This window comes from Equus quagga, chromosome 12, assembly GCF_021613505.1.
Source record: "Equus quagga isolate Etosha38 chromosome 12, UCLA_HA_Equagga_1.0, whole genome shotgun sequence".
NCBI classification, from domain to species: Eukaryota; Metazoa; Chordata; class Mammalia; order Perissodactyla; family Equidae; genus Equus; species Equus quagga.
In genome coordinates this window covers 82,426,284-82,449,063 of record NC_060278.1, presented here as the reverse complement: position 1 = coordinate 82,449,063, position 22,780 = coordinate 82,426,284, and the positions used below count along the sequence as shown (strand labels likewise).

Genomic DNA, 22,780 nt, shown 5'->3' with positions numbered 1-22,780 from the left:
GCTAGGTGGGACGAGAATTTCTGGTGGCTTGCAGTATTCTAGGTCTAAGCATGGATCTGGAGAAAGAGGGAGTCCCATGTTCTTATCTGCACCCACGTGGGGCAGAGCTTCATCCTCCTGAGCTGGGAGAGCATGGGGGGAACAAACCACGGCTCAAATGGCATAGAGTTTTGCTCTTCCTACTTCCCATGAAATGTTTCTTCACTTGCTGCACGTCCATGAGACAATTTCAAGGGACTTTTTAAAGTTTTTTAAAAAATAATTTTACCAGTTATGGTTGTTTCCCTGGGGAGGTGGTCTGCAGAGCTCCTCATGCCAACATTCTGGAAGTTGCTTCAAAGATGGAATTGGATCTTTGCCTTAGCCAATCCTGGACATTCCATGCCTACTAACTTCTTTGACTTCTTGTTATAGAGGTTAAAAAAAAAATCCTTATTATGATATGTTTCTATTACTTGTAGCCAATAGCATCCAGATTGATCCTAAACTTAATGAAGACTGAGCCAAGGCCAGCAGAACTTTTTCCATCTATAAACGTGACATCAGGTAAGACCTAGCTTGAAAGGTACTCAAGCACAACACCTAACAATTTTGTGTTATTTTTCCTGCTTACTGGCATATCTCTTCCACGAGACTCTGCTCTCTTTACGTCAGGATCCTTGGAAATGTTCTCGTTTATTTCACTATTGCCTCTCCAGCCCTGGGCCTGGTGCTTAGCACATACATATGGAAAATTAGCAATGAATGAATGGCTTATGTCAAGGTACCTTAATTACTTTAGGACCATTCACTCTGTAGTCTGTCCCCACAAACTTCCTAGATCTATTTTGGAATTTTGCACCAAGAATTGACCTACCCAGCCAGTCCTATTTGTCTTGGCTGCTGAGATATCTGATAATGTAGGGGTCAGACAGGGTTTGAATTATGTTTCCATCACTTTACCTAACAACCTTGGCTTCTCTGTACTGCAGTTTTTTATCAGTTTGTTGGGGATAACAATACCAATACCAGTCAACATTAAATTTTACAAAAATAATAACTAACATTGTTGAATGCATCTTGTGAGTTAGACACTGTTCTAAATTCTTTCCGTGTATCAACTAATTCACTCCTCACAACAACCCTTTGAGGTGAGCACTACTGTTATCCCCTACCTTACACATGAGAAAACTGTGGTAGAGAGATTCATTTCCCCAAGGATACACAGTGGTAAAGCTGGGATTTGAACCTGGGCACTCCAGCTCAGAGTTCTTACCCACCACTTCTAATATAAGTACAAGGCACTTTGAGTTCAATATATATTCAAATTGGTTTGCCAGAGAAATTATCACTGGATAATGCCACCCTAGCACCTCTCCTTGCTGCACATTTATATTTTGTTTCTGTGACTATTTTGTAGTATTTAGACAGTAAGCTCCAGGATTTCCAGGGTGCTGCTCATCTGTGCTAATCACCGTCTGGCTAATGCCTGCTTTCTAGCCGGGGGGAACATTTAATATACTTTGGAATATTGACAAATGAATGAATGATTAATAAGTGCTTCTACCTAGACTGTAGCCCCAGGCCTCATTCTCGGCCCAAGGGCGAGAATCCCAAAGTTGTGTCTGCCGCCGCCCCATGCGATTGCTTACTTCAGCCACGTAGATCAGGAAGACCTCATTCATTTCATTCGTTCAACAACGATTCGGTTCCTTTCACGTGCTTGGTATTGTTCTAGCAGCCCGGATTTTAGCGGTGGACAAAACGGTGTCTGCTTTCACGGAGCTTACATTCTGGTGGAGAGGGGTGGTGTAGAATAAACAGATAAAAGTGTTGAATAACGTCAGGTGGAAGAAAACCAAAACCAAGCATGGAGTGGGGATGGGTGGCCACTTTCGCCAGAGTGGCCAGGGTGGCTTCTCTGATGCGGTGGCGCTGGAGCAGAGACTTGTACAAAGGGACAAAGCAAACCCCGCAAGGGCCTGGGGAACCGCCTTTTAGGCAGAGAGAAGAGCCGGTGCCACTGTCCCGAGCGAGGAGCGGGCTCAGCACATGCGCAGAAGGGCGGGATGACCACGCGGCTGGAGCAGTGCGTCAGGGGACCCGGTAGAGGACCAGGGCGGAGCGCTGCGGGTTACACCCCAACTCCCGAGGGCCAGGAAGAGGGACATGCGACCGTGGTCTCTGCACTTAATGTGTTTGAGGTTCTGCTGGAAGCCTGCACTTTGAGACAATGGAGCTGGAAATGAGGCTGTTAAAGAGGCCACTTGTGCCCACTCAGCAACACCCTCGGAGGGGTCAAGCAGGCCCACGCCGTCACACTCACTGAGGATGTCTCTCTGCAGAAGTGCTTCTGGCCTCAGAATCATTGTTTTCAAAACTGAAGCACTTTTGGGCTCCAGCCTTCCGCTCCTCCCTCCCTTCTGCCAACTAGTGATTACGCGTGTGGGATGAACTGAGACGCCAACCAGGAAACTAAGACGCCCAGAAACCTCAAGGCCAAGAGGACGTGGAGGAGCCTGAACTGGGGGCTGCAGGGCATCGACACCCACCCCCTCGAGATGACCTAGCTCAGTGGTCCTCACACCTGAGCGAGCCTTAGTGTCACCTGGAGCATGTGTTGAAACACAGAGGACTGAGCCCTGCCCCAGAGAGTTTCTGATCAGCAGAAACTCTCAGGCCCTATCTATGACTATCATCTCCGCCTGCTCCGTGGGGTTGACTTTGGCTCATGGGACTCCTAACTCGTGTGTCTGACCACTCTGTCCACAGCCAGCATCCGGGGTAGCACCAGTCACTCCTTCCCGGGCTCCTTCAGCATGTTGCGAGAGCCTGTTTAGCATGGTGGTCCAGAGGCCTGGTTCCAGATGTCCAGAACCTGGTCTGGCCATGAGAAGTTCTGTCACGTTGACCAAATTATGTCCCCTCTCTAGGCCTCAGTTTCCTCATTTATAATATGTCAGCGATGTCTTCGCCAACCTGGATTTGCATGGCTCCCTTTCCTCCTTCATCACATATTATAGTAATATAGTATAATATAATGTAGTGCTTTATGACATAGCGCTGTGCGGTGGAGATGACGATGGCTCCCTCCTCCTGGATTTGCTAGGAGGAGCAGGGAGTTAGTCTGCCCTCAGAACAGCGCCCGGGACAGAGGAGATGCTGAGTTCCTCTCGGCTCGAGTTGTTCTGGGCCATTCGGGTGAACCCTCAGGTCTGTTACAGCCTCCTTATTTGTACCCAAGGTGGACTGGACAGCCCATAACAGAGTCACCTTGGTACTTGTTAAAGAGAAGAATTTCCGCCCCACTCAGGCCTCTGGGATCATAATGGGGGTGGGGGCGGACTCCAGATTTCTCATTTTTTACTAGTGTCTCTGGGTGAATTTTCCCCTGGGAGAGTCTGAGGCTTGAGTGCAAGCGCTTGAGCTGGCCGACCCCGGGTCTGGATCCACCTGAGGCACTCAGTTACTGAGTGGCCTTGAGCAGGGCGCTTGTCTAGGACCCCCGGGAACCTCAGGTGTTAAAGCATCCAAGGGGTGCAGACCCCCAGCTGCCGTGCCCAGCGCAGGGAGCCTCACCCTGGTGCTCGTGTGCCGGGAGGGCTCCACAACTTGGCTGGGGCCTCCAGGCTGCTCTGCCTCCTCCAGAAGACCAAGCTCCCCACACCCCTGACACCAGACCAGGCACCTTGTCGGCACAGTCAGAACGGGCCTCAGATTCACCCAGGTGAAGGACTCGCTCCTCCCTGGGCTCCGTCTGTTAGTGTGGCCTCTTCTTTCTCTGCCTTCCGATGCTGCAGCGTTATCAGCATCCTGTGTGTGAGACCCCACGTGAGGAGCCTGATGGGGCAGCAGAGCTGGGTTAGTGGAGGAAACAGAACTACACGGAAATGTTACATGTACCCTCCCGTTATAAGCGCCTTCTTCAGAAAAGCATGCTTTCTTCATGTTTGGACTCTAGTTAATCTTTTAAAGTTATTTGTAGAGTGGTGGCTGCCTGGCACGAACACTCGACTCACAGCTGGAGCTCCAGCAATGGTGCTGAGGGGTCTCATTTGAGCCTGGAATGGTGACTAGCATCCTAGTTTTATCGTTGGATGAAGTGGCCTGTCCATGCATGCCCAGCCAGATACTGGCATGGCCTAGATCAGAACGCGGATGTTGAGGTCACTTCTCCGATGATCCAGCCAGGAGAAGGGCCCAGGGAGGGGCCTGGCACCGGGAACACCAAGAGCGGGAATTCACCGGAGAATGAGATGGTTTCGGTCAGAGGGACTTGCCTTAGACAGGCTCTGGCGCCTGGCTAAGTCACGTGACCTCTCAGGCTCTGCTTTCCCATCTCTAAAATGGGAGGAGGAGGTTTTAGCTACTTAGCAGGTCGTTCACATTAGGTAGGACCACGTGTACAAAGCACTTGGCCCACAGCAGGGCCTAGCAAATGTTGGTGTCCCCCTTGTCACCCACCCCAAAGGATGGAGGGTGGCCTCCGTGCCTCACACTCCTGCATCCTGGCCCCGCCCAGCCTCTGCTGGCTTTGGCGGCATGATGAATGCATTCTCCGCACTGTACTGAAGACTGACGTGAATCAAAGAGCACAAAACAGCTCCTTTGTTCCCCAGATTTTGCAAGAGAGAGACATCTTAAATTCTCAGTTGCGGTCTCCCTGGCACACCCTGACTGGTTTCCCGGAGAACAAACGACAAAGCTGATTGCCACTTCACAGAGGGGAGGCGGAAAGGGAAAATAGGACGCACACTTTGTTAAGGCTTTTCAAATGTCAGTGCCTTAGCATCAGGGAGCTGCAAGCTAGGGGCCCTATTGGGATTCTGCTTCCGGGAGATTTCATGCCTTCATTTTGCTCGTTTAAATTCTGCCTTTCAGCCTGCTCTGCCTCTATTGATCTGCTTCAGTCTGATATTCCTAAACTGAGTAGCTCTAATTGGCTCAGAAGGATGGCTGCAAGGTAAACACTCTCCACGGCTGGCACCCTTTGGGGACTGTCTATGGGGGCGCTGGACTTTAACCAAGGAGAGCATGGAAAGGGCACAGCTTCGGAGACAGACAGGCACGTGTCATCCTCTGCATGACCTTGGGCAATACTGGGCCCCTCTGAGCCTCAGTTTCCCTGCTCACAAAATGGAGATGATGTTTGTGACTGCCTAAGGTCACTGTGGGGATAAGCAGGGTCAGATGTGGTGGCACAATGACGCAGAAATTTTTGACAATGAGCCACTGTATTCTCGCAAAAAATTTTACTGAGCCAAAGAAAATGTATGAGCACTGAGATGCCAGGTAGCACGATGGCTCTGTGAGCAACACAGTGCTGGTGACATCTGTTGTCAGATTTCAGAGATTCATTGCTTCCTCCAGGTCCTTACAAATCCAGCCCTTGTTCCTGCGGTCTGTGGTCTAAATTGAGAAAATAAAATATGAACACAATGTCTGGAAAATGACTTTGCATTTCGGCACTTATGTTAGAAGACGGGTTCAATTCTCCAGCTTTAAGTGTTGGTGTTTCTGTCAGTTATAACGAATAAACGCGCGGAGGTGAAACTGATCAACCGTTTCATTGCTTTTCAGAAACGGAGAGATGAACGGCTTCCCTAAGTCAGCGCGTCACTGCGTTTAATTTGATGATGTTGTTTAGAAACTCTATGTACTGTTTTCCGGGCCAAAACGTATCAACCATTGATGAGGAGAAAATCAAAAGACAAATGACCAATTCCCAGTAAAGGGGGAAATTATCATGGTGATTGATTACAAGCATAGACTCCATGCCCGGGGAGGGGCCGGGGCTCCTGCACAGTCAGAACAGTGAGGAGAAAAGCCTGTAGCGCTCAGGTGCTGAGCAGGGAGCCAGAAGCCTTGGAGTGGAGACCTGCCTCTGCTGCCCGGGTAACCTGACCTTGGGCAGGTCGCTCCCCTCAGTGGGCGCATCCCTTCATCCTCCACAGGATGACAGTCATTCCCATTCAGCCTTCTCCCTGGGTTGTGGTGAGGGTTCACGAGCGAAGCCTGCCAGGACTGGCACTTTATACCTCAGCTTTCACTTCATCTTCACAAAACCCAGTGAGGTTTGTCACTTGCCCAAGGTCACAGAGCTAAGAAGAGAAGCCAGGATTAGAACTCTAGTCTGTGCGCTGTCACTGTGAACTGTAAAGAAACGAAACAAGAGCTATTATAAATATCATGGCTGTCAGGACCTCTAGAAGGTTGCAGCAAAAATAGAAAAACACTCACTCAGTCATTAACAAATATTTATTGTATAGTATGAGCCAGGCAGTGTTCTAGGCACCAAGATTATGGTGGCGTATGAGCATAACAGGGAGACATACAATAAGCAGGTAAATAAAACAATTTTAGATGATGGTCATTGCTGTGAAGAAAGTAGAATGTGGATTTGCAGCGATGGGAGGCGAGGGGTAGCAAATTTAAATTGGGGTCGGGGAAGACGTCTCTGAGGAAGGGACTTCTGAGTAGAAAGTATGGAGGGCTATCTGGGGAGGTCAAGGTACAGGGGTCAGGAACAGCAAAGCCCCAAGAAGGGACCAAGCTTGGCATGTTGAGGTTCAGGAGGGAGCAGAGTGGCTGGAACTTGGTGAGAAAGTGCTGGAAGATGAGAGCAGAGATGGGGCAGGCCCCGTTGTGAGGCTTTGTAGCGAAGAAGGACGAGGGGACTAGATTATCTGTTAAGTGAGATGGGAGAGTTCATGATTTAATTCGTGTAAACATTCTAATTTAATTGCTTTATCGTTGAACAGATAATAGGGTCATCTGATTCAAAATTCAGGAGTACCGAAAGGTAAACTATCTCCCTCCCCTGCTTCCCCCACCTGCCCAGATCCTCTCCCTGGAAGCCATTTAGGTACTAGTTTCTTGTGTTTGCTTCCATTGCCGTAAGATATTACACATAAAGACAGTCAAACACACACACTCCCCATCCCTTTTTCTTTTACAGACGGTGGCATAACATTCACACCTTGCTTGTTTCCCTTCCCATCCTGGAGATCCTTCGTATCAGCACTGGTAGGGCGTTCTCATTATCATTTTTTGGGTATGTCTGCATAGGGTTCCACTGCGTGGGTGTACCGTATTTATTTAACCAGTTCCCTACTGATAGTCACTTAAGTTATTTCTCTGGAGGGTTTTAAGGGGAAGTAACATTCTGATTTATATTTTAGAGAGAGCCCTCTGGCTACTGGATGGAGGATGGCTCCTCGGAGCTTGACAGTGGAGGCAGCAGCCCAGCCCTGCCCAGTTAGGGAGGGCTGCTGTTCTCCAGGAAAGAGAAGATAATGGTTTGGGACAGGGTGGCAGCAGTGAGGGCATGAGAAATGCGGGCATGTGGGATATTGACGAGATAGAACCAACAATACTAGTTGATGCCTTAAATGTGGGGGGTAAGTAAAATGGGGTCGGGACAGCTTTTGAGCCGCAGCAATTGGGGCGATGGTGAGACTCCCTTAATTTCTCAACAGCATTTCCCGTCTGACTTCTGCAAACAGAGCAGGTGGTAAAGGCAGGAGAACTGGCAGTAAAAGATGGGTCCTCTGCATGAGACTCTTCCTTATGTGGCAAAAACTGAAAAAACATATTATAAGCACTACATGTGATGGAACACATTTGGAATTTTCCACCTTCCATGTCTGAAAGGAATCAATCCCAAGGAATTCCCTCCCATCTCGCCAGCTGCTCTTTCTCAGTCTCCTCTGCAGGGCTCCCTCCGCCTGGCGTCTGACGGCCAGCATTCCTCAGGGACCAGCCCTGAGCTCCTGCTCCTCCCTGCCCACATCGTCTCCCTGGAGCATCTCGTTCTGCCCTGTGGTTTTTAATGCACCTATATGCTGAGTCACAGATTCCTGTCTCCAACTCTGGCCTCTTCCCTGAGTTCTCCCTGGGGACTTGGATACCCAGCTGCTTACTAACATCGTCACCTGCATGTTTAATAGACATCTCACACTTAACATGTTCCAAACAGAACCCTTGACCCTCTATTCACAATCCTGTCTTCCCACGTGTCCAATATGTCTGCCATATATCGGTAAATGGCTACTCCATTCACCATCCACCCAGGTGCATGAACTATAATCCTAGGAGTTATATTAGATCACCCAGCTTCTCTTCAAGCCTTGTTGGTTCTAACTAGAAGTTTCATCTCAAGTCCATCCACTTCTCTTCATCCCCATCATCCACACCTCTCACCTCCATCATCTTTCACTGGATAATCCTACACCGGTACCTGCTTATCTACGCTCTCTGCCTCCATTCTTGTCTTCCTGGAGCCTCTCTCCACACATCAACCAAGTGGGTCTTTTCAAAGGTAAGTCAGCTCACGCCACTCCCCTGTTGAAAACTTTAATGTGTTCCCATCACAGCTCAAATAATATCGATTATTATTCCCTTCCCGTGGCTCCTGCCTACCTTCCAATCCTATTGACACCTCCTTCCCAGGCTCTCTCTGCTCCAGCCATAGTGCCCTCCCTTTTCTTTCCTGAACACCTGGGACCAGCTGGTTTGCCCTCACTGTCCCTCTGCCTGGAACACTCTTCTCTTGGTGCCCCACGTAGCTGGCTCCTCTCACCTTCATGTACGCCTACCTTGAAAGTTGCCGCTTCCGCTTGATCTAAAGCCCCTCCCCCCTCATCCTGTGCCGCCTACATCAGTGGGAGTGGGACCACTTAACAGTTTGCCAACTCTGAAAGAATGCTGTGGGAAACTCTCAAGCAACTGGCACCAGATTTCCAGTCTGTCACCTCGCTGTGTTAGTGCTGCTTATGGACGAGTGCTCTGGGCAGCTGTGCAGATAACCCACCCCTTTGATCTGCTCAGCCTGCCACACAGTACAATAAATGTCACGATAAATGTCAGCCAGTATCACTGTGCTTCCTGCACCAACGCTAGCACAGAGGGTTTCAATAAAGAGTGTCCTATTGCTTCATTAACTTTTTCTAATTCAATGCCATGTTGATCGTTAATGCATTTTTGCTCAAGAGTTCTACGAATTTTGTTTTGATAAACAAAATAATTTCTCAAAAATGTACGCAACCATTTTGGCAATGTGCAATCTTCATTTCTCCACTTGGTAACAGCACTTAGCATTTAGTTTAAGCTTCTTTCCAGAACCTCCATCTCCAGCAGAAGTAGTTAAAAATCTGAAAACCAATATTTTGATGTATTATGAAAGGATACTATTAAATTCTTTTATGAAATTCAAGTTTTATAAAACAGAGCCTCTTCAGTGTGGAAGAACTACACAGAATCACACTAAAGGACTTTAAATATTTTTATTTCAAAGACTGCCACGTATCACACTGCTGCACAGTCACCCTGGACACAATTTCCTTCAAGGACACCACTTCATTTCAGTACAGCCACTTCAACTGCTCAGTCAATGGCCAGAGAGGGCCAGGAGCTTCAGGAAGCCGGTGGGAAGCCTTCGTCAAGATCATCAAAGTCCGTCGTCCTCCTTTCTCAACTAAGAAAACCAATACCCGGTCGTGTTGGTGCCTCCTTTCTCAGAACAGTCATGTTCTCTGAATCATACACAGTGGATCTTTTATACACAAAATTGTATTCTGATTGCATAAACAGACTGTTCTAATGAAACACCATCCACTCCATTTGTAGAGTAGTGTATCTGGATAGTTAGAAAAAAATTGGTGTTCTCTCCAGTAGGGCACATCGGGAGAGCAAAATGATCCATTGGGGTGGGAGAAGAAGAGAATGTTAGGATTTGTATTTATGGCTATGTTCATCTTAAAATAAGATAGACATCAAGCTTTGTTAGCATTTGCTCTGTGGTTTGACCCAGAAGGCCAGCCTCAGTCATGTGTCCTGGACAGTAGGCATGAGAATCCCAGCCTGGGGGGCTGTGGCTGTGCCAGTCCTTCACTGGCCTTCAGCATATCGCCATGTACCGCGGTTTCCCTGCTGTAGGATATCACCAACAGGGCTCATTTGGCAGAACTCAGATCTTTAAATGGTAGAATTTTTACAGTACTTTAAAGGTTGGCTGCACATGCTTCCAGATTTCTTCCCTAAGCATCTACTAACAAATGGTTCTATTAAAAAACAAAAACAGGTTCATAATCGACCTGTATCTTTTCTTCCACTTCACCATCCTGTTTGGGCATCTTTCTTGTCAGTGTATGTAGAGCTGCCTCATTTTTCCTGTCTTATTCTTTTGAATATTTGCATTGAATAGCCTTCCTCCTTTATTACATGGTTAATTTGTTCCCAAAAAAGTTTGTAGGGGAATTTTCATAAGCAGAAAGGATACTTACTATGTAAAATGATGGCGTACAATTACTGCAAGAGTTTATAATCAAAACACATACATGATTTTCAAAGTTATGAAATTGAAAAAAACCCACAGTGACAGAGACAAAGGAAACAATGCAAGTGATGCCTGAGATTGCCACTGCTATAAAGTAGCACACTTAACTACCACCGGCACCGACTAGGCCACTGGGGAGAGGACAGCCTGGTGGCGGCTCCTGAAGCACAGTATTGGTCCCTGTAAATGCAGTGAAATTCCTCCAAGCCAAAGAGAGGAGATTAAATGAACCTCCTCATGAAGTCAAAATCCTGAACTTGCATGGGCATATCTTGGGCTAAGACTCTTTTCTACAATAAGGATGCACCACCACGATTGATTTCCCAACTGCCCTATTATTTAGACATTTGGGTCTGTATTAGTCCCATAGAGCCGGCACAACAAAATACCACAGACTCAGGGGCTTAAACAACAGAAATATATTTTCTCACAGCTCTAGAAGCTAGAAGTCCAAGATAGGGTCGTGGGCAGGTTTGGTTTCTCCTGAGGCCTCTCTCTCGGGCTTGACAGATGGCTGCCTTCTCGCTGTGTCCTTGCATGACCTTTTCTTGGGATCCCTGGTGTCTCTTCCTCTTCTTTTTTTTTTTTAAGATTGGCACCTGAGCTAACATCTGTTGTCAATCTTCCTTTCTTCTTCTTCTTCTCCTCCCCGAAGCCTCTCAGTACATAGGTGTATATTCTAGTTGTAGGTCCTTCTAGCTCCTCTATGTGGGACGCCACCTCAGCATGGCTTGATGAGCAGTGCTAGGTCCGCATCCAAGATCCGAACCGGAGAAACCCTGGGCCGCCGAAGCAGAGTGTGCGAACTTAACCACGGGGCCGGCCCCTTCTTATAAAGACCAGTCATTCTGGATTAGGGCCGACCCAGATTACTTCATTTACCCTTAATTACCTCCTTAAAGACCCTGTCTCCAAACACAGTCACATTCTAAGGTACTGGGAATTAGGACTTCAATATATGAGTGGGGGGGCACACGATTCCGTCCATATTTCTCACAATATAGTCCCTCACTTCACACAGCCCTCCATTCATGCCCATCTGATTCCATCCTCAGCACTTGCTCCACTGAATACGTCCCTCCTCAGATACCACGTGGCCCAATTACCATCATCGCTTCCTTGAACAACTGCAGCAGTCTCCTTCTAATTGGTTTCATGGCATTTATTCTCCCCTGCCCCCATCCACTCTCCACACAGACATGGTAAAAATGTATTTCTAATCTAATCAGACCACTCCTTTTCTTGATGCTCTTCCCTGGCTTGTTGCTTTTAAGTTAAAATATAAACTTCTTAGCGTGGTGGACATGGCCTTGCAGAACCCAACTTCCGTCTACTGCCTTCATTCCCCCAGCGCCCTCCCTCAGTCCACTTTATGCCAGCCTCTCTGGCCTGCGTTCATGCCCTCAGAAGGGCCTATTCTCACTGCAGGGCTTGGGTTGTTCCCTCTGCCAGGAAAGACATTCCAACTCATCCTTCACATCTAGGATTACGAGTCACCGTCAAAGAGGGCAGGGACCTCATGAAACTTGTTTATCCCTGCATTCCCAGCTCCCAGCCCAGTTTCTGGCATGGAGCAGGCACAAATAAATATTTCCTGAATGAATAAACACCTTGTATTCGGCTGTTCCCTTCATCTGGAAGGCCTTTTTCATTCTCGTCCAACTGGCAAATTGAGGCCAGCCAGCTTCTCTCTCTCTCTGATTAGACCATGAATTCCTTCACAGCAGGGTCTGTGTTCCCAGTACCTAGTAAGGACATGGTGGCACATGGTCAGCCCGCCCAGTAAAACAGAACATCTGTACTTTGCTGTGTATCCAGGTCCTACATCTTTGCCTTACTCATTGGTTCTTGAGTCAAGAAGTAGATAAAAATTATCAACCTTCTTTCCGATTCACAATGACTATCACTGGTAGAAACAAATAGTACAAAATAAAACTGACAACAGTTAAGAAGGCACCTCCTAAAGTTATTTTTAAAAAAACTTTCAGAAAACTCATATCTTGAGGATAACGTTGAAAATTACAAAAACTGGGAAAATCAGATCTGGTTCAAATAACCAATCAAACTAAAATAGATTGCCCAGCTTAAATTTGTTATTAAAAATTTATGGAGGGGTGCCAGCCGGGTGGCGCAGCGTTTGAGTGCACACGTTCCGCTTCGGAGGCCCAGGGTGCCGCGGTTCGGATCCCGGGTGTGGACATGGCACCGGTTGGCAAGCCATGCTGTGGTAGGCGTCCCACATGTAAAGTAGAGGAAGATGGGCACGGATGTGAGCTCAGGGCCAGTCTTCCTCAGCAAAAAGAGGAGGATTGGCAGATGTTACCTCAGGGCTAATCTTCCTCCAAAAAAAAAATTATTAAATTCCAGTTTTGATGGGGAGGTAAATTTGCTAGTGTCTTTGGAGAGCCATTTGGTCATATCCAAGGAAATTAAAATTGCATTTGGCTTTTGACACAGCAATTTTACTTTTGGAAATTTATTCCACGGAGAAAATTCCACATGTACACAGAGGTATATACAGGGATCTTACTACAGCATTGTTTGTAGGAACAAAAGATTGGATCAAAGTTAATGTCCTCTAGCAGGAGACTGGTCACATTTATTATGGCACATCCATGCTACCCAAACTAAGCGGCCTCGAAAACGTCAGGCGGTCCTGCAGCGACAGGGATCAGCCACCCCTGTGCACCCTCACCCCGCGAGGAGAAGCCAAGAGGGTGAAGTCACCAGGGGCCCCAGGAAGCTGTCCAACGCCGGGAAAAGCCCTCCACCCCGACAGTCCTAAGAATCTTGGTAGGCCCCTAGTGTAACTCTTTCGTCCCCATTTACTATCCACAGTCGGGGGCTGGTGGGAAGTGGAGAGCGGACCCCTTGCCACTAGTGATCGGACCTCCTCCGAGGTCCGCATCACCATGGCAACCGGGGGCTACCGGGCACTGATGGCGGGAAAACGAGGACGAGACCCGAACGGCTGCGGCGCCGAGGCCCCTTGGAATTCGGAGAGTCCAGAGGCAGTCTCTGAGTCCCCCAGGCCTCGTTACTCTTGCTGCTGGGTGGTGCAACCCGGCGGCGAGGGCGGCAAGGAGCTTCCCGCGACTCCTGGGAGACCGAAACGCCTAGGCCAGGGTCGAGCAAGGACCCACGCGGCCTCCTTTTCCGCGCGCTTCCCGGAGTCCGGGCGCGCGCCTGCAACCACGCGCCCGGCCCTTCCGGCGCGCCTCCGCATCGCCACGGCAACCGGGGGCGCTGGGCCAGCTCTCCCGACTCTGGGCGCGCGCCTGTGGCGCGGCAATCGGGTCCCTCCCGGCGCGTCTCCCCGGGCCCGCGTCACCATGGCAACCGTAGGTTGGGCGACACGGGCCTGGCGCCGCGTCCAGGGGAGGCAGCTGGGCTAAGCCCTGGCGTCCCAGGGAAAGGGACGAAGGGAGTGCAGGACGGAGGTGTGGAAAGGGAAGTAAGGGCGGAGGGAAGAATGCAGAAAGTGCAGGGCAGTCGACTTGGGTTTTCTCCTGGGTGGGGCGGGGACTGGGGGACTTTGTGGCGGCCTGGGTGTGGTGGTCGTGCTGCAAGTGGACCAGGGCCCGGCGGCCGTGCGCCTTCAACTCCAGGCAGGGCTCTCCCCGGGGAGGGTCGAGATGGGCGGGGGACTGGGCTCCAGGTGTAGCGGGCAGCAGGGGGCAGTGGCGACTCGCAGTGCGCGGAAGATGCCGGCACGGAAACCTCCCAGCTGGGGCGATCTGGAGAGGCGGAGGGCCTTCCTCACGCTCAGATCTGACCCCGGCGTGGCCCTAGCTGAGGATTCCGCCGTGACGCTGCATGGGCTCTGCCCAGTGCCCGGTCCCCTCGCTCCCAGGCTGTATCAGCTCACCCTGCACGTAGCGACTTCGCTAGTGATTACAAGCACGGGCTCTGAGCTCAGTGGGCTTGGACAAGTCGCCCTCCTCGACCCGCGCTACCTTCATCTGAAAGTGATGATAATGATTGATTGTAATTATCTTAGGGATGCTTTGAATGTTAAGCGAGATAATGGGACTTGTCCAGTTTCTAGACTCAGTTTCTGGCACATGGCAAGTGCTCAATAAATGCTAGTTGCTATGAGGCCACCTTGGGCCAGTTACCTAATTTCTCTGTGCTAAACCTTACCTCACTGAAAAATGGAGATGGAACTAGTACGCTCCTAACCGTTGTGAGCATTATGAGCTAATATTTGTAAAGTCCCTAGAATGGTGCCAGGCACACAGCAAGTGCTATATGAATGCTCTCCATCATTACCCTAATTCTATTGTTACCTCTGTTACCAGCTGTTTGCCCGCAGGTGCTTGTGAATTGGAGGACTGCTTTTGTCCTGCTACCACAAGGACGTTTAGCCTCTGGCTAGATTACAGATTTGTTTGCCCACATTTCTCCTTTTCCCTTTCGAAGTTTTTCAGCCTTTCACCGAGTTAGAAGTGGCAGTATGGTGTCCTAAAAGATCACTGGGCTGTGAGTCTGCTGGATTTGGGTATTTGTTATGCTGCTGGTTCTTTGTGTGACCTTGGGCAGATCAGTTACAGTTTCCTCCTCTATCTTTAGGGCTCTTTCAACAGAGTGCCTGTTACTATTTGTTTGTGTATGGCTAGCCTTTCCTAGTGTGGAAATTGATAAAAGAAACCTTAACTAAATTGGAGTCGGGAAGGCCTGTAGGGGGAGCTCTCAGGCCCTGTCATCCATCATCAATTACAACAAACAGGAAGAGAGGGAAGCTTGCACCTTCATGGGAAGTAAAACTACTTTACTACTGAAGGAAGACTTTTCTCCCCACCCAGCAACAGCCCAGCCAACGAGAAGACATTGCGAGCCTGAGCTGTGACTTTCCCCCAGAGAACTTCCCTTTAGAACAGCCCCTCAGCCCCCACTCCCGTCCATACGCCCCCTTTTTCTCTCTAAAGGCAGCTCCCCTCCTTTGTTTTCTGGTTTCACCTATGGTTTGCCATAGCATGCACACCCTGAATTGTCATTGTTTTAGCTATTCTCTCATAAGCTCATTTTGAGATAAAATAACAGGCAAAATTGCTTTTTAAGTTGACAGTAGTAATATATTCAGTAAAAATTAGTTAGCACCTTCTGTGTCAGGGAGTCTCCAGAATAGTAAGAAAGTGGCAAGTGCTATGAGGAAGTTACGGATGAGATGCCATGGGGATTCTGCAAAGGGGAGTAAATTTCTCAATTTATACTTTGTATTTCTACTAGGTAGAAATGCTGAGAAGTTTGGAGGTAAAATGAGGATGTTCCATCCCTCCACACAATAAAAAGTCTGGGAAGATGTATTCCTGCCCGTCAGTCTAATCCAGCCGCTGCGACAATTCCCAGACTTGGACTCCCCGGCTGACCTCCTCCACCAGCTGGAGCAGGAGCATCTGCTAAGGGTAGTTTTCTCCTCCTTTTGTTTTCAGAAACCCTTCCTTAACTTCCTTAAGTAGAAGGGGAGGCCTCTGCGTACCCTCCTTACGTGTTAATCCACTAGGTTAGAGAGTAAGCGTGTTTCATGAGGTCGTAGGGAATTGGCTTTGAAAGTCAGAGGGCATTTGAGCTCCCCACCCACCCCGGGGTGTGCCGTTGGGTAAGTCTCTGAGCCTCAGTTTCCTCATCTTTGAAACAAGGCTAGTAACACCTAGGGCGGTCGTGATGATTATATGAGATATGGCACTTAAAGGACCCAGCAATACCTGGTGGAGAACAAGTGCTCAAAAATGTTAGCGGCTCTATCGACACCATCATCATTGTTATTACATTGTTAGCTTCCAAAAGACAGGGTAATCTTTTGTAGCCTGTTCCTCTCTTTGTTGCCTAGGACATAGTAGGGACCCAGCAGATGTTTGTTGAATGAACGAGCAAATCCACCCAGGAAGCTCTAGTAACAGTCAATTTCACAATGCCCTGACTAATAGCAGCTAACATTTATTGAACACTGTTCCAGAAACTGTATGACGTCCCATTGCCTTGTTTAACACACAAGTTCATTGACCTTGTCTGGCCTTCTGATTTGACTCCTGCAGCATTGGTGTCGTTGATTGCAGACGGTGACGTCTGCTGCAGATTTCTGTATTATTTCTGTGACGCCAACAGCAGCATCATTTCTGTAGCATAGCCACTGCTGAGATAGGAGTCTTGTGTCATGCTGACGTCAGGCCCTGTGTCTTCATCTCCCCAGGGATCAGCTGGCTTCCTTGATGCAGTTTCCTCATCTCTTATTAGTGGATTGCTTGACGTTACACTCCTGAGACAGCAGGGCTCAATGCGAGTTTATGGCTGCAGCCTCGCAGCTTGCCAGGGCCCCATTTATCCTGGGATAACGTCCCGTGGCATCCCTTCCTCCTTCTGCCTCTCTGTGGCTGCTTTCAGAGCAGAGCAGCAGCTCCAGGGGAGGGCAGACCAAGGAAGGTCTTTTCAGTTCTTCTGCCCCCTCCCTGTGTGTGACTTTGGGTTAGAGAAGCCTTTAGGAATCATCTAATCCAATGCTTTTTATGCCGTTCTGTGGGGTTTTTAGGGTTCAAAGGAGCCCCTCCCCCAATGAGGAGCTGCTTTTGGGTGAGAAGAACTGCCTGAACAGGCAGAGCCTGGGGCGTCCTATCTCTGGTTCAACCAGTGTGAGCTCTGTGACATCTTTGGGACCTTGAGGAACAAGTTTCTTTTTATTCTTCAGTAGAAACTTTGACAGCAAGACAGCACAATGTTAGGCAGAGGCTTTGAGCAAGATCTCTATGCATTTATTTGTTCATCCAGCACATTCCCAGACACTATACTAGGGTGTTGGGGATAGAGCAGTGAACAAGAAGCTCCTGCCACCACGTAGCTTATATTCTAGTTGGAGGAGACAGACAGGAAAATATATACCATGTAGTGCCTCTCCAAGGAGGTGACACGTGAGCAGAGACCTGGAGGACGTGAAGGTCGTTCAGTGGCAGGAGGACGTTCCCAGCAGAGGGAATGGCCGTGTAGAGTCTCTGAGGCAGGAGGCCAGAGCAGCTGGAGAGGAGGCGATGGTGGAGCCAGTGGAAGGAGGAGAGAGGTGTGGGGTCTAGATTACTAGGAGGTTAGAGACGGTGGAAAGGACTTTAAATTTTTGTTCTGTGGGAGATGGGAAGACATTGGAGGAGTGAGAGCAGAGAAGTGATACGACCTGATTGACAGGACCTGTATTCACATTTGTCATTTTGATTGTGTGAATTATCGTGTTGTTCCAATGTTATACTAGGTGTCGAAGGCAATGACTAGACAAGGCCCCGATCATATTAGCTAGGAAGGCGAAAGTGATCCAGAAGGCACTGTAATAAATGACATATAAGATAGGGAAGGAAATAAGAGGTACCCCACCGTGTCGGAGAAAAACCAAGGGAGCACCCCATTGGTCATGAATGCAACCGTGAGTTGATAATGACCAAAAGAGGGGACTGTGAACAGATCGTTAGGACCCCTCTCCCTGGTCTAACAGGCAAAGCAAGCAAGCAAGCTTTAAGTCAGTGCAATAAACTCCGTGCTGTGCTGTGAAGCAGCTGTTCTGTGGAGCAGCCGTGCAGGCCACCTTGAGCCTGTGTCAAGTGACCTGGCAACTGCACACCTCGTGACTGAAGACGCCAGCTGGACAGATCCACAGCAGGAAGAGATAAAGAGGGACCTCGCTCTCACATTTCCCAGCTGCATTTCTTAGAGACGGAGGGACTAATTAACGATCCTGGTCCTTCCTCCCTCCACACCTAGCTAACATCAGCATCTCGGAACTTGTTTGATGTTTAACCAAGAAATTCTTGTTTGTGTTACCCTCAATGTATAATCTAGAGAAAAGTCCAGATGTGCTCTATCCTTTTTTTAAAAATCTAGTTGTAGGTTTTTTTCTCTTCCTCTTCCCTGCACGTGCACTGTTTGATGAGAGAGATGTAAGCTGCGCTTAAACTCGCAGCACTCGGAGCAGTTCCATCAGAGTGCTCTGCTCAGCTGTTTTCCTGGGTTCGAACGCCTCACCCTGATTATTGAGTAAACTCCTTCACTGGTATCACCCGACTCTTTATTTCAGCCAACAGACCATTGTGGCTACTGGGTAGAGAATGGATTTTAGGGACCAGCGTGGAAGCTGGAAGCGGAGGCCACTTAGGAGGCCGTGGAAGGAGTCCAGGTGTGAGGTGACGACAGCATGGACCGCGGCAGTGGAATGAAAAGATGAGAGGCACTCAGGTCTGAAGGTAGAGTTCAAAAGGTCTGCTAAGGAATTCCACGTTGGGTGGGAGAGAAAGAGGACCATGAATGACTCCAAGGCTCGGGGCCTGAGCCCTAGGTGAAAGGCGCCGTTTCCCGAGCTGGCGGAGGTGGGAGGGGTGGCAGCAGACATCTGTCACCGTTTGCCAGTTCCACTGCGGAGGAGGAACTGCCACGTGGGGACGGTAGAGGTTTGAGACTGGAGGGGTGTTTTAGCTGAGGTTTTCCCATCATAGTGATTTGTCCCAGGTCCCACAAGCTGGATCTAGATCAACTGATCCCCAGTGCCAAGGCCTCCTAGTATCTATTAGTGTCAACAAAATTTCATTTCTGTTGACCCCCGCTTCGGGTTCAGGCAGCGGTGACCAGAGGTGCTGGGCTGCCAGTGGTGCGTTTTGATGCTCGACGGCTCAGTGCTGTGACGAGAGCTTATGTCATGCAGATCAGCAAGGGGGCCAGCCTTTTCTTTTCCTCAGTGGCACGCTTGGCGGAGAATTAGACAGACTGGGATACATTTGGAAGAGGAAGGTCAGAATGGCCGAGCACTGAAGACCACACTCTGAACAGAGGCAGCCTAGAGCTGGGACGCTGACCTGGAGAAGCCCAACGGGACTGGAGCGTTTCCTCTGACGACTCAGGCCCGTGTGAGGGAACCTGCCTCCTGCTACTGCATGTTTGCTGGTTTCGATTCCATGTAATTTGTAGTTCTCATATAATTAAGTATTAACTTTCAGCTCTCGATGGCCGTGGCTACTTCCCTTGGCGGGGGAGGCGTGTGACCTGGAGATGAGGTAAGCATTCCTGGTCACCACACTTTTGCCAGCATCTAACTGATATGCGTTCCCCAGCCTGAAAATTTTGAAACAAATGGAAATAAAGATTTGTGTAACGTTTTATAACCTATTTTTTCACTTTAAAATGTATTATGAACATTTTTCTGTCATTAACTATTCTTTTAAAATAGGACTTTAATCATTGTGGTTGATTTTGCTTAGGGGGTCTGAAGTTTTAAAATGGGTCTTTTGGGTCTTGACCTTGAGGGAGATGAGATTGTTCCCGTAGGGGCCTGAAATAGTGAGGCCTCGCCGAAGCTGGAGAGGAGTTGAGCCGAGGGAAAAGAGAGTGGGCTGTGGCCTAGAAAGCTGGTGCCGGGGTGTGGGCTGCACGCTTGTTGGCTGGGAGCCAGAGCTCTGTCCTTTGGGAGCTTCACTGTTCCATCACTTAGGAACCTGGACAGGTAACAGAATACCACGGAAAGTGCCTTAAAAAAAGCAGAGATCTTTTTCACAACAGGTCTGAATTGGGGAGTTGTCGGCATTGGTTCAGCTGCTAAATCTTGCTCTGGCAGCTCGGGCTGGGGTATCCTTTCTCTCCCCTCTTCCTTGGTAGGTTGGATTTTGTTCTCATGGCCTCATAAGTCTGCCCTGGCTCTTGGCATCCAACCTTCATTCAAAACAGGAAGAAACCGGAAAGGAGCAATGCCAACTGGGTCTGTCACTTTTTTTTTTTTTTGAGGAAGATTAGCTCTGAGCTAACATCTGCTGCCAATCCTCCTCTTTTTGCTGAGGAAGACTGGCCCTGAGCTAACATCCGTGCCCATCTTCCTCTACTTTCTATGTGGGACGCCTGCCACAGCATGGCTTGATGAGTGGTGCCATGTCCGAACCCCGGATCCTAACTGGTGAACCCTGGGTCACAGAAGCGGAATGTGTGAACTTAACCGCTACGCCACCGGGCTGGCCCCTGGGTCTGTCTCTTTTTATCAGAAAAGCAAAAGCTTTCTCAGAACCCCATCCTCATCCCCACCCCAGCAGTCTTCCGCTTGGCCAAAACTGTCTCACACGACTGCCCCGAGATGAAAGAGAGGCTGGGAAGTGAGTGTTGAGCATTGCAACCTTTCTTGTAAAGGCAGACAAGGGAGAAAGGGGTGGGGCAGCGCTGGCCAATGGAACTGGAATGTGAGCCATGTATGTAATTTGAAATGTTCGAGTAGCCACATTTTTTTTAAAAAACCCCAGGTGAAGTAAATGTTTAAAATATGTGTTATTTAATGCAATATATCCAAAAATCACTTCAGCATGTAGTCAATATAAAAATTATTAATGAGATATTTTGGACTTTTTTTTTATATGAAGGCTTCGAAGCCTGATGTCTATTTGACACAGACAGCACATCTCTCTTTGAACCAGTCACATGTCAAGGGCTCAGTAGCCGCATGTGACTAGTGACTAATGTATTAGACAGCACAGGTGGAGACTTGTTGAGTGAGCAAACCAACAGTGTCTTGCCAAAACTATTTTGTAGCTACTGGTTTTTTCTGTAATTGTTTTCCTTTTTCATTCTTCTAGTTGAACTTAGAAAATGCCACCTTGTCTCAGCCTGCTGAAGAGAAAGAAGTAAAGAGGATTTGGGTTTGTGTTATGACTAAAGTAATAAAGATGGGGAACTGGAACCTTCTAGGGCCAGACAAGAGGGGAGCAGTGGAATTCAAACTTTGAGAACCTGGCATGGCACTGTGGATGGATGAGAGGAAAGGGACGTGAGAGGTAGGCTGCTTGCTGTAGTGACAAAGAGTAAAGTTCTTGTCAAAATCAAACTATATTTTTTTCTGATTACAGAAGTAAAAATGTTATGAACTGTAAGGAAAACAAAATTTCCAAAAATAAAAGGTATTATAATGCTAGAGATAGTCCCTGCTAACAGTTTATTTTATTTTACTAATTTTTGTCCTTATGAATACATACATTTGTTGTTGTTGTGAGTGGTGTCAAGTCAATTCCAACTCCTAGTGACCCTGTGTATAGCAGAACAGAGCCCTGCCCAGTCTTTTTTGGCCATCCTCTCACCTGCCAGCGCTGTATTAGACAATGCTCCTCTGCTATTCATAGGGTTTTCATGGCCAATTTGTTCGGAAGTAAGTGGCCAGGTCCTTCTTCCTAGTCTGTCTCAGTCTGGAAACTCTGCTGAAACCTGTCCACCATGGGTGACCCTGGTGGTATGTGAAATACCAGGGGCATAGCTTTCAGCGTCAAAGGAACGCGCAGCCCCCACAGTATGACAACCGACAGATGGCTAGTGTGGTTCCCTGGCCGGGAAACAAACCTGGGCTGCAGCGGTGAGAGCGCCAAATGGTAACCACTGGACCACAGGGCGGGCTGTATACAGACATACTTAGACACGTATATATTTTGAAACAAATTGAAATAAAGATTTGCATAACATTTTTTTCTTTTTTTATTGAGTTAAAATACACATAACATAAAATTTACCATCTTAACCATTTTTAAGTGTGCAGTTGAGTGGCATTGTGTAACGTTTTATAACCTTTTTTCCACTTTAAAATATATTATAATGAACCTTTTTCTGTGTCATTAAATAGTCTCTTTTTTTTGTTAAGTAAAATTAGCCCTGCCAATCCTCCTGTTTGCTGAGGAAGACTGGCCCTGAGCTAACATTGTGCCCATCTTCCTCTACTTTATATGTGGGGCTCCTGCCACAGCATGGCTTGACAAGCAGTGCCATGTCCGCGCTGGGATCCGAGCTGGTGAACCCTGGGCCGGCGAAGCGGAATGTGCGAACTTAACTGCTGAGCCACTGGGCCAATTCCTAAATAGTCTCTTAAAATAGGATTTTTAATAACAGTGATGGTATAGTATTCTGTCGTGTGGATCTCCTAGAGTTTAATGTAACCAGTTCTCTCTTGGACATTTAGGTTGTCATCAAGGTTTGCCTGTTGTACACAGTGTTGCTATAAACCTCTGCATATCTCAGCGCACATTTCTGATTTGCTGGCTGAGGGGTTATGAATATTTTAAGGGAATTCATGCACGTTGTCATCTTCTTGAGACTTTGTACTAACTGGGACTGCTACAACACTGAAGGAGAGTGCTCGTTTTATAAGGAGGAGCTTTCTAACTGGGTTGCCAAAGAAAGAATGGGAGGCAGTGAGCTCTCCGTCATGAGGACTATTGGAGCGTGGGCTACAGTCATGGTCCCAACTCTTTTTTCCTAATACTGATCATCAATTATGACGGCCTCTAAAAAGAGTGTGCCCCTCTCTGTTGGCCCCTAGGTGGACATCGCAGAGCTAGATTGTTTGGAGGAGGGGATATTATAGAAAGAAATACTGCACTGGGGCCAGGACTGGGGTAATGACCTTTAAGGTTTCTTCCAACCTTAATGATCTATGTATGATGCTTATATTTTTCTGACCAGTTGTCCACGTGAAGTTTCTAA

General features: G+C 48.3%; 1 protein-coding gene across 7 annotated transcripts in view; it reads left to right on the top strand.

Moving 5' to 3' along the window:
- The window catches only part of STK35 (serine/threonine kinase 35), a 126,345-nt gene that overhangs the window by 90,987 nt on the left and 12,578 nt on the right, over positions 1-22,780 (top strand). The window contains exons 4-6 of one of the 7 annotated variants that reach the window (XR_006891021.1): positions 462-546; positions 15,545-15,720; positions 18,366-20,032. The gene's annotated coding sequence lies outside the window, so the exon portion shown is untranslated. Of the gene's footprint in view, positions 1-461; positions 547-6,937; positions 9,997-15,544; positions 20,033-22,780 lie in introns of those variants that run through there. The other 6 variants (XR_006891020.1, XR_006891018.1, XR_006891017.1 and 3 more) reach the window with 6 other exon arrangements.